This window comes from Palaemon carinicauda, chromosome 1 (assembly GCF_036898095.1).
Source record: "Palaemon carinicauda isolate YSFRI2023 chromosome 1, ASM3689809v2, whole genome shotgun sequence".
Lineage (NCBI taxonomy): Eukaryota > Metazoa > Arthropoda > Malacostraca > Decapoda > Palaemonidae > Palaemon > Palaemon carinicauda.
The window spans coordinates 164759513-164767012 of record NC_090725.1 but is presented as its reverse complement, the minus strand read 5'-3'; positions in this window follow the sequence as shown (position 1 = coordinate 164767012).

Sequence of the window (7500 nt, the reverse complement as noted above, 5' to 3'; positions counted from 1 at the left end):
CCAAGTATTCATCAGATTCAGCCGTCTGGCACTGGATTGTTTGACAGCGGCTTAGCAAACGTTCGAAAAAATTTAAGAAATGGTCCTTTGCCAAAAGACCGCAAGCCAATGATCGTCACCATTACACATTGTCCTAAAGGTGGCTCTCTGTGTCCATGTGAGGATTATAGGCGCCAGAACATGCAGAAAGAACCAGATCACTACCCCTTCCCAAACAATATCGAGGTGACCTATTTCTTGCAAAAAGCCTAGTTTTTCTCCACGCTCGAGCTCCTGAAGGTGTATTATCAATTGCCCACGACTAGCAATGACATCCCCAAGACTGCTATCACCATCCCCTTTGGCACATACACCAAAACAACAATAATTATTGTTGTTTTGGTCTTCGTAATACCAGGGTCACATTCAACACCTCATGGATGGCATCTTGGGGCACCTCCCCCTTTTTTATGTTACGATGATGAAATACTTGGGTTCTCCTCCTCAAAAGAGGAATACTTCCATCACCTACGCACTTTATTCAACCACCTACAACAAAATGGCCTTACAGTCCGGTACGACGAGTGTACCTTTGAGGCCAATGAAGTATCATTCCTAGGGCACCTCATCACTTCTGAAGAAGTCCACCCACTTTCTGAGAAGGTAGCAACCATTCAGAATTTCCCCACACCCATGACAGTCAAAGCCCTGAAAGAATTCTTGGACATGGTTACCTATTATCACCGATTCTTGCCAGCCATCACCGCCATTCTTGCACCCTCTTCGCCTACCTCAAGGACCCTAAGACCTGAAGTGAGGTTGCCTTCCGGATGGGGCTTCCTACAACGCAAAGAATGCCCTATCAACTGCTGATGCTCTCACTTTTCCAGTGTCAAATGCACCTCTCCTTTTCTCCACCAATGCCAGTGACATTGCTAATGGTGCAGTACTCGAGCAGGTGGTCAACGGCTTGCTCAATCCTTTGGCCTTCTTTAGGAAAAAACTGTACAAAGTGGAATGTGGCAACTCTACCTTTGCCTGTGAATTGCAGATGGTGCACTTAGCTGTCTGTCACTTTTGCCACTTCTTGATAGGTACGCCCTTCATCATTCTCACAGACTACATTCCTTAGGTGCATGGCTTCACTTGACACTCTGGCTCCTAGTCCGTCCGTTAACGCAAATATCTCTTTGCCGCGGCTAAATACAATTACACCCTTTAACAAGTTCCTAGCAAAACGAATCCCATTACCGATGCCCGGTCAAGAAACATATGGGATGCCATTCACCTGTGATTTGATTACAATGCCTTAGCAGAAAAGATCTAGAGTACCAAGCATGTAGGACATCCTGCACATCTCTCCATTGGGAAGATATTCCCCTTGACGTCTCCTATGCCACCATCTTCTGTGACATCAGCACTAGTAGACCTAGACCGTGGATACCTGCTCTCATGGGCCGACAAGGGATTGATCTCATTCATGGACTTTCAGATCCCTTGTGCTGATCTAATGCACAGCTACTGAAGATGATGTTCATTTGGGAAAGCATTAGTATGGATGTTCAGAATTGGTCCATGCCTGTACTTCGTACCAAATTTTAAAAATACATCAACACGCGGGGTCAGGAGTAGGCACCTTTCCCTCAACCTTAATGTTGTTTTGCCAACATTCCCGTCGATGTAGTAGGTCCTCTAGCCACATAACAACAACATTGTTACCTGTTTACCATCATCGACTGTTCCACTCATTATTCTAAAACCATTCTCATGGAAACTGCAACAACCAAATCATGTATATCTGCTTTTCTCTTGGTGTGGATACTGAGATATTGTATTCCTGAGCATATTACTTTTGACAGGGGTACCTCTCTCACGTCTCAGTTGTGGACATCAATAGCAATTCTGCTGGGAATCACTCTACATCAGACAATCGCCTATAACCCTAATGCCAGTGGAATAGTTGAACATTTTTAACACACTCTCAAAGCAGCTTTGATGTCCTGCTGCAAGGACTTCAACTGGTTTACCCATCTTCCCTTGGTTCTCCTGGGACTAAGGACCACTCCTAAAGATGTCCTGAAAGTCTCAGCAACTGAAATGATATTTGTCGACCAGTTTGTCGCTACAGCACTGATGTCACATTGTGGGAAACTTTACTCCATTCCGCCAGACTTACAAGCTCCTAGTGAAGCAACACATACAGGCAGATCTGCACTCAGGAACACACGTTTCCCTGCGCAATGATAATAGCAAGCAACCGTTAATGACAACATACACGATCTCTTTTTCAAGATCCGTAATACGCCGAAAGCACTCTTAATCAACATGCAGGGCAAAGAAGACCGTGCCTCTATTGATCACCTAAAACTTGGATATTTCCTGCCTGATGACCTGCCTACAGTATGCCTCTCTAGAGCAGGGTGCCCTATTTCACATTTATGTAATTTTTGTGGGTGGAGTCATGAACCGCATGCGTTTCATACATGCTCGTACAGTCCTTTTTTATCTTATCACTCGCTTTTCCCTGCATTGTTAATAGACTAATCTTTGCAAGCATGCTAGCTAATTTTCAATTAATTTTGCGATTTTTGTGACGTTCTTCCTTACAAGTTTGTGATTTTTAAAAATAAAGTTCAGTTGCATTACCTCACCTCCCAGTTATTGCCTAACTGGTGTCTTTGCACAGGGTGCTCAATCGGTAATGTTTCTTTAACTCGGTATGACTGAAAATTCTAAATGCGATTTATGACAATTGCACAAAAAATGGCTTATTGAGAAAGTCTTGTAAGTTTTTGGTGATCAATCTATTCTGAAAAAAGTGTTTTCAGTATAAATATGCTGATAGCATCGGTATCAGTATTAGCATCGGTATCGGTATTAGCATCGGTATCGGTAGTATCGGACTTTTTTTGTGAGTATCAGTATTGGTATCGACCACTTTCATGACACCAGTATCGGTATCGGTATTGGTATCGGCCTCCAACATGAGAATCTGGTATCGGTATTGGCCAATTAAAAATAAGCATAAATTGCTGATACTCCAATACTGGTAATTTGGGTTATTTGAAAATCTCATTGCATTTAGATTAAGTAGTATAATTCCACACCATGGCTAGAATTTTTTTCATCCTGATGATTTGAGAATAATGCACCTGTGCTAGCTTTGTAATATTTTACTATCACTAATGATTCCTTGTGCAATCTCTATATGAATATTGGTATACATTCTAAATATCTACTTCTCTTCTACCTTAGTGTGTACTAGAATATATGTGCACAACTGTATCTAAAAGTTAATTAAAAGATAGAGGATGATTTGTAGAATATAACATTAGCTCCAGTCAAAGCAACCATCTCAGCTACTCGCACTAAGACTAAATTCTCAAATGCTAATAATTTATTACTTTGCTCTATTTATGAACAGCTATTTTTTCTATTTCAGTGATGTGGTTAAACTAATATTATGATGTTCAGTAATAAAAAAAAAATCATATAGGGGAAGGCATTAGATGTATGATCAGATTGTGTCATTGCTATGGATCTGGCCATAGTTTAAATTGTTTAAAATATAAAGAAAATCTTAAAACACTGTTTTATGTCAAATAGATACCACAAAGTGCTTGGCCTGTATTGTTTACTGAATAGTACTAATGATGTGTCATATACTGCATTGCACACTGAAGAGGTTGAAAAGTCAGTTATCAAGTTAATATTATACTGTTATTGTAATCATTGGAAAGAATTTCTAAAATATTGGAATATCGGCTAGCATCGGTATCGGTATCGTTATTGGTCTAGAAAGAAATGGGGTATTGGTATGGGTATCGTCAAAGAAAATTTATTTTCTTATCGGTATCAGTATCGGCATTGGCCTCCAAAGTGATATCGGCACATTTAGCTTGTCTTGAGCGTTGTTTTCCTATCTGGTCTTCAGCTGCTTATTCTCATCTTAATTTGTAAGACAGGAACTTATGGCGTAATAAAGATCTTATTGCTGATCTAACACCGTAATTCAGATCTTCCCAGACAGTACCATCCTGTTCGTAGTACTAGGTATGCTGCTAATTCTGATAGTCATACCTTCTCCATCATGAGGCTCAATACTACACAGTACTCTAGAAGTTTTTAATCCATCTGGGACTAAGTTGTGGAATGATCATCCTAATTGGGTAGTCGAATTGGTAGAACTTCAAAAGTTCAAACTTACAGCAAATGTTCTTACGTTGAATAGGCTAACATAAATTTTTTTAATAGTTTATATATGGTAGCTCTGTTTTAATGTTGTTAATGTTCCTAAAATATTTTATTTCAATTGTTCATTACTGCTCATAGAGTTTATTTATATCCTTATTCCCTTTTCCAATTGGGCTATTTTTCCCTGTTGGAGCCCTTGGCCTTATAGCATCCTGCGTTTCTAACTTTCGTTGTAGCTTAGTTAATAATAATAATAATAATAATAATAATAATAATAATAATAATAATAATAATAATAATAATAATAATAATAATATTGTTATGGGTCTTAAACCCTCTCTCAGGCAACTTGTGTTAAAAATAATGGGTGCCTCAGTTATATTGATCTTATAGTCTGTCTTCTCAATGGCTCTTTTCACCTTCTTTTCATGATTCCTGCATACAGCCAGTAATTGGGCAAAAGTTATCCTTCATGGTGGGTGGTCAAATTCCGGAATAATTGGCGAATCATGGTTTTAATGTATAGCGTACAAGTTAGGTGAAAGTTACAAGTCGGGTAAAAGAATACAGTGAACAAGCTACGCGTTTCGGGGGTGCTTTCTCCCTTCCTCAGACTAGAGTGATGGAAACAATACTAGCTACATCCTTATATATGCCAATTCTGGCTTAGTTAGAGAGGCGGTAAATTTACTTCGGCTGCCTCAGGTTTTGTGGGTGGAGTGAATAGTAAGACTGATGGAATGGTGGGTCCTCATTGGCTTAGGCGCCTGCAGAGGGTGGCTGTAGTTCTGTCGGACGGTCTTCCCACTCACTCATCAGTGATGAGTCGCCATTTTGTCCTCCGGCACCTGGGCGCTGATTGGTGGGACTGCTCGCCGAGAGAGTATGCAAACTAGGCCGGCTGTCCTGTCGCTGATCAAATTTGTCCTGGTCGGTGGTGTGTTGATCAATAGAGTTGTCTTGGTTGTATATGTCATGGTTGGTAGGGTTACTCTTCAGTGTGTTGTTCCTGCGACAGGAGGGGAGAAGGAACATTTCCTGTGTAGAATTAAGTGCCAATTTTTTTCTCTGTATTAGTAGAGCTTCAAGTATTTGAAGTCTTCTGTTATTTGTAGCACTGTTGATTATCTTGATGTTATTAATTATTTCCTCACATTTAATGTTGTTGTTGTGGGCATGGAGGGCAAAATCTATTATGGCACTTTGTTGAACGTGATAGGACGGACTCCTGAAAAATGCATGGTGGTTATTACTATGTAATGTCCAGAGCATCGTGGAACAGGGCATAAGTAGGAATAAACCACCTTGGTCTGTCTAAGGATATCCTGATTCAGCTGCATTGTTCCTCATTATGGTTTGATGATAAATATTCAGCTTGACCTTAGTGTTTTCATCCACAGGGAGACATGGTTCTTTATTATGTCTCTCGCGGCTTTTTCTTCTTTTTGGTAATCATGATGCATAAATCCTCTATAGTAAAGGTTGTTGGTGGTGGTAGTGTTCTCAGTTGGTTATTCACCCTGCTACCTGGTGTCCATGGCTAGCTTGATCTCATGGCTATCTTGTCTGTTAGAGTAACCAATGTTCACCAGGACAACTTAGTCGAGTTCTTTATGTGTGTCAGCTCAAGAGGAGCAGTTGACGAGGGTCCTACGGATGAAGGCTTTGATGGTAGAGCCCTTGTACCTGGCGGGGCAATCACTGTCTCCATTCAAGCATAAGCTGAGGTTTGTGGTCTTAATGTAGACACTGGTATCAAATCCAGTAGTGTTGGAAGTGGTGAGTATCAAGGAATGGCAGCTGTCCATCATTTTTATACTCGACAGTAAACTTCTGGGAAGTGCACTCTTCGAACCTCCTGTGGAGAGTCTGAATGTCCTGGGTAGAAGGGGCCATGACAAAATTATCATCTATGTATCTCACTTAGATGTCTGGATGACGTATCTGTGGGAAAACTTTCTTTTCAACAATTCCCATATAAAATTTGGCAAAGAGCACACCAAGGGGAGAGCCCATCGCTACACCATCCTTCTGTATGTAAGTGTGGCCCCTGTGGATGATAAAAGTATAGTTAGAATCAAAAGTCCGAAGACACTCAGGATTAATCTTCCATCATATGTCACTAGTGTCCCCATGACAAAATAGATAAAGGCTTTCTCTTCTTACTAATTCGAGGAAATGGGCGGGTTTTTTTTCAGCAGCAGTGAATAAATACAAAGCTTACAAATATAGTTTTCCTATTTCTTACTGTGGTATCATTTGACATCTAGACTATCTATCATAAAACTAAGAACACACTCATATGTGTGCATCTAATATATATATATATATATATATATATATATATATATATATATATATATATATATATATATATATATATATATATATTTATATATATATATATATATATATATATATATATATATATAGATATAGATATGTATATATATATATATATATATATATATATATATATATATATATATATATGTGTGTATATATATACATATATATATATATATATATATATATATATATATGTATATATATATTTATATATATATATATATATATATATATATATATATATATATATATATATATATATAAACACACACACACACACACATATATATATATATATATATATATATATATATATATATATATATATATATATATATATATATATATATCATTGTTTAAATTATTCCGTGAATGGTGCTCAGTAGATACTTTCAAGGAAAGGGTTGGGGGCAGGGTATAAGAAACCCCCATCACCGCGCCTTCCCGACATCGACTGAGGGTATACGATTAAAGAAAGTCATTTCTCTGTTAGAGTGTTTGGAGAAAAGTTTAATAAGAATTCTCTATACAGCTTGTAAAATATTCTATTTCTATCATTTCCTGAATGTTATATGATAACAGATAATCTTCTAGCAAATCTTGCAGACGTAATTCATCATTAGTTAATTTTGAATAGCAGTAGAAGAAAGTAGTTACTCTTATAGTAAGGTTAACTATTAGTGAAAATGATTATTAATTATAGTGATGACCGCATAGCACATTGAATAAAATCAAAGTTTAGTTAACTGTGTTGAAAATACGTTGAGTCTAGGCAAATGACACCAATATTACGTTATGGCAAAACCTTAGAGAATTTTTTGGATATATATATAAAAAAATGCATAATCTCACAACAACGCAATTTTCGGAATTATTGTCATGAAATTAAGATGTGCTCATTTGCCTGCAAAAGGGTCCTCTATTCTGCTAGAAAAATATACACGCGCAAAAGCATAAAAGGAATCCCTACGCTTATAC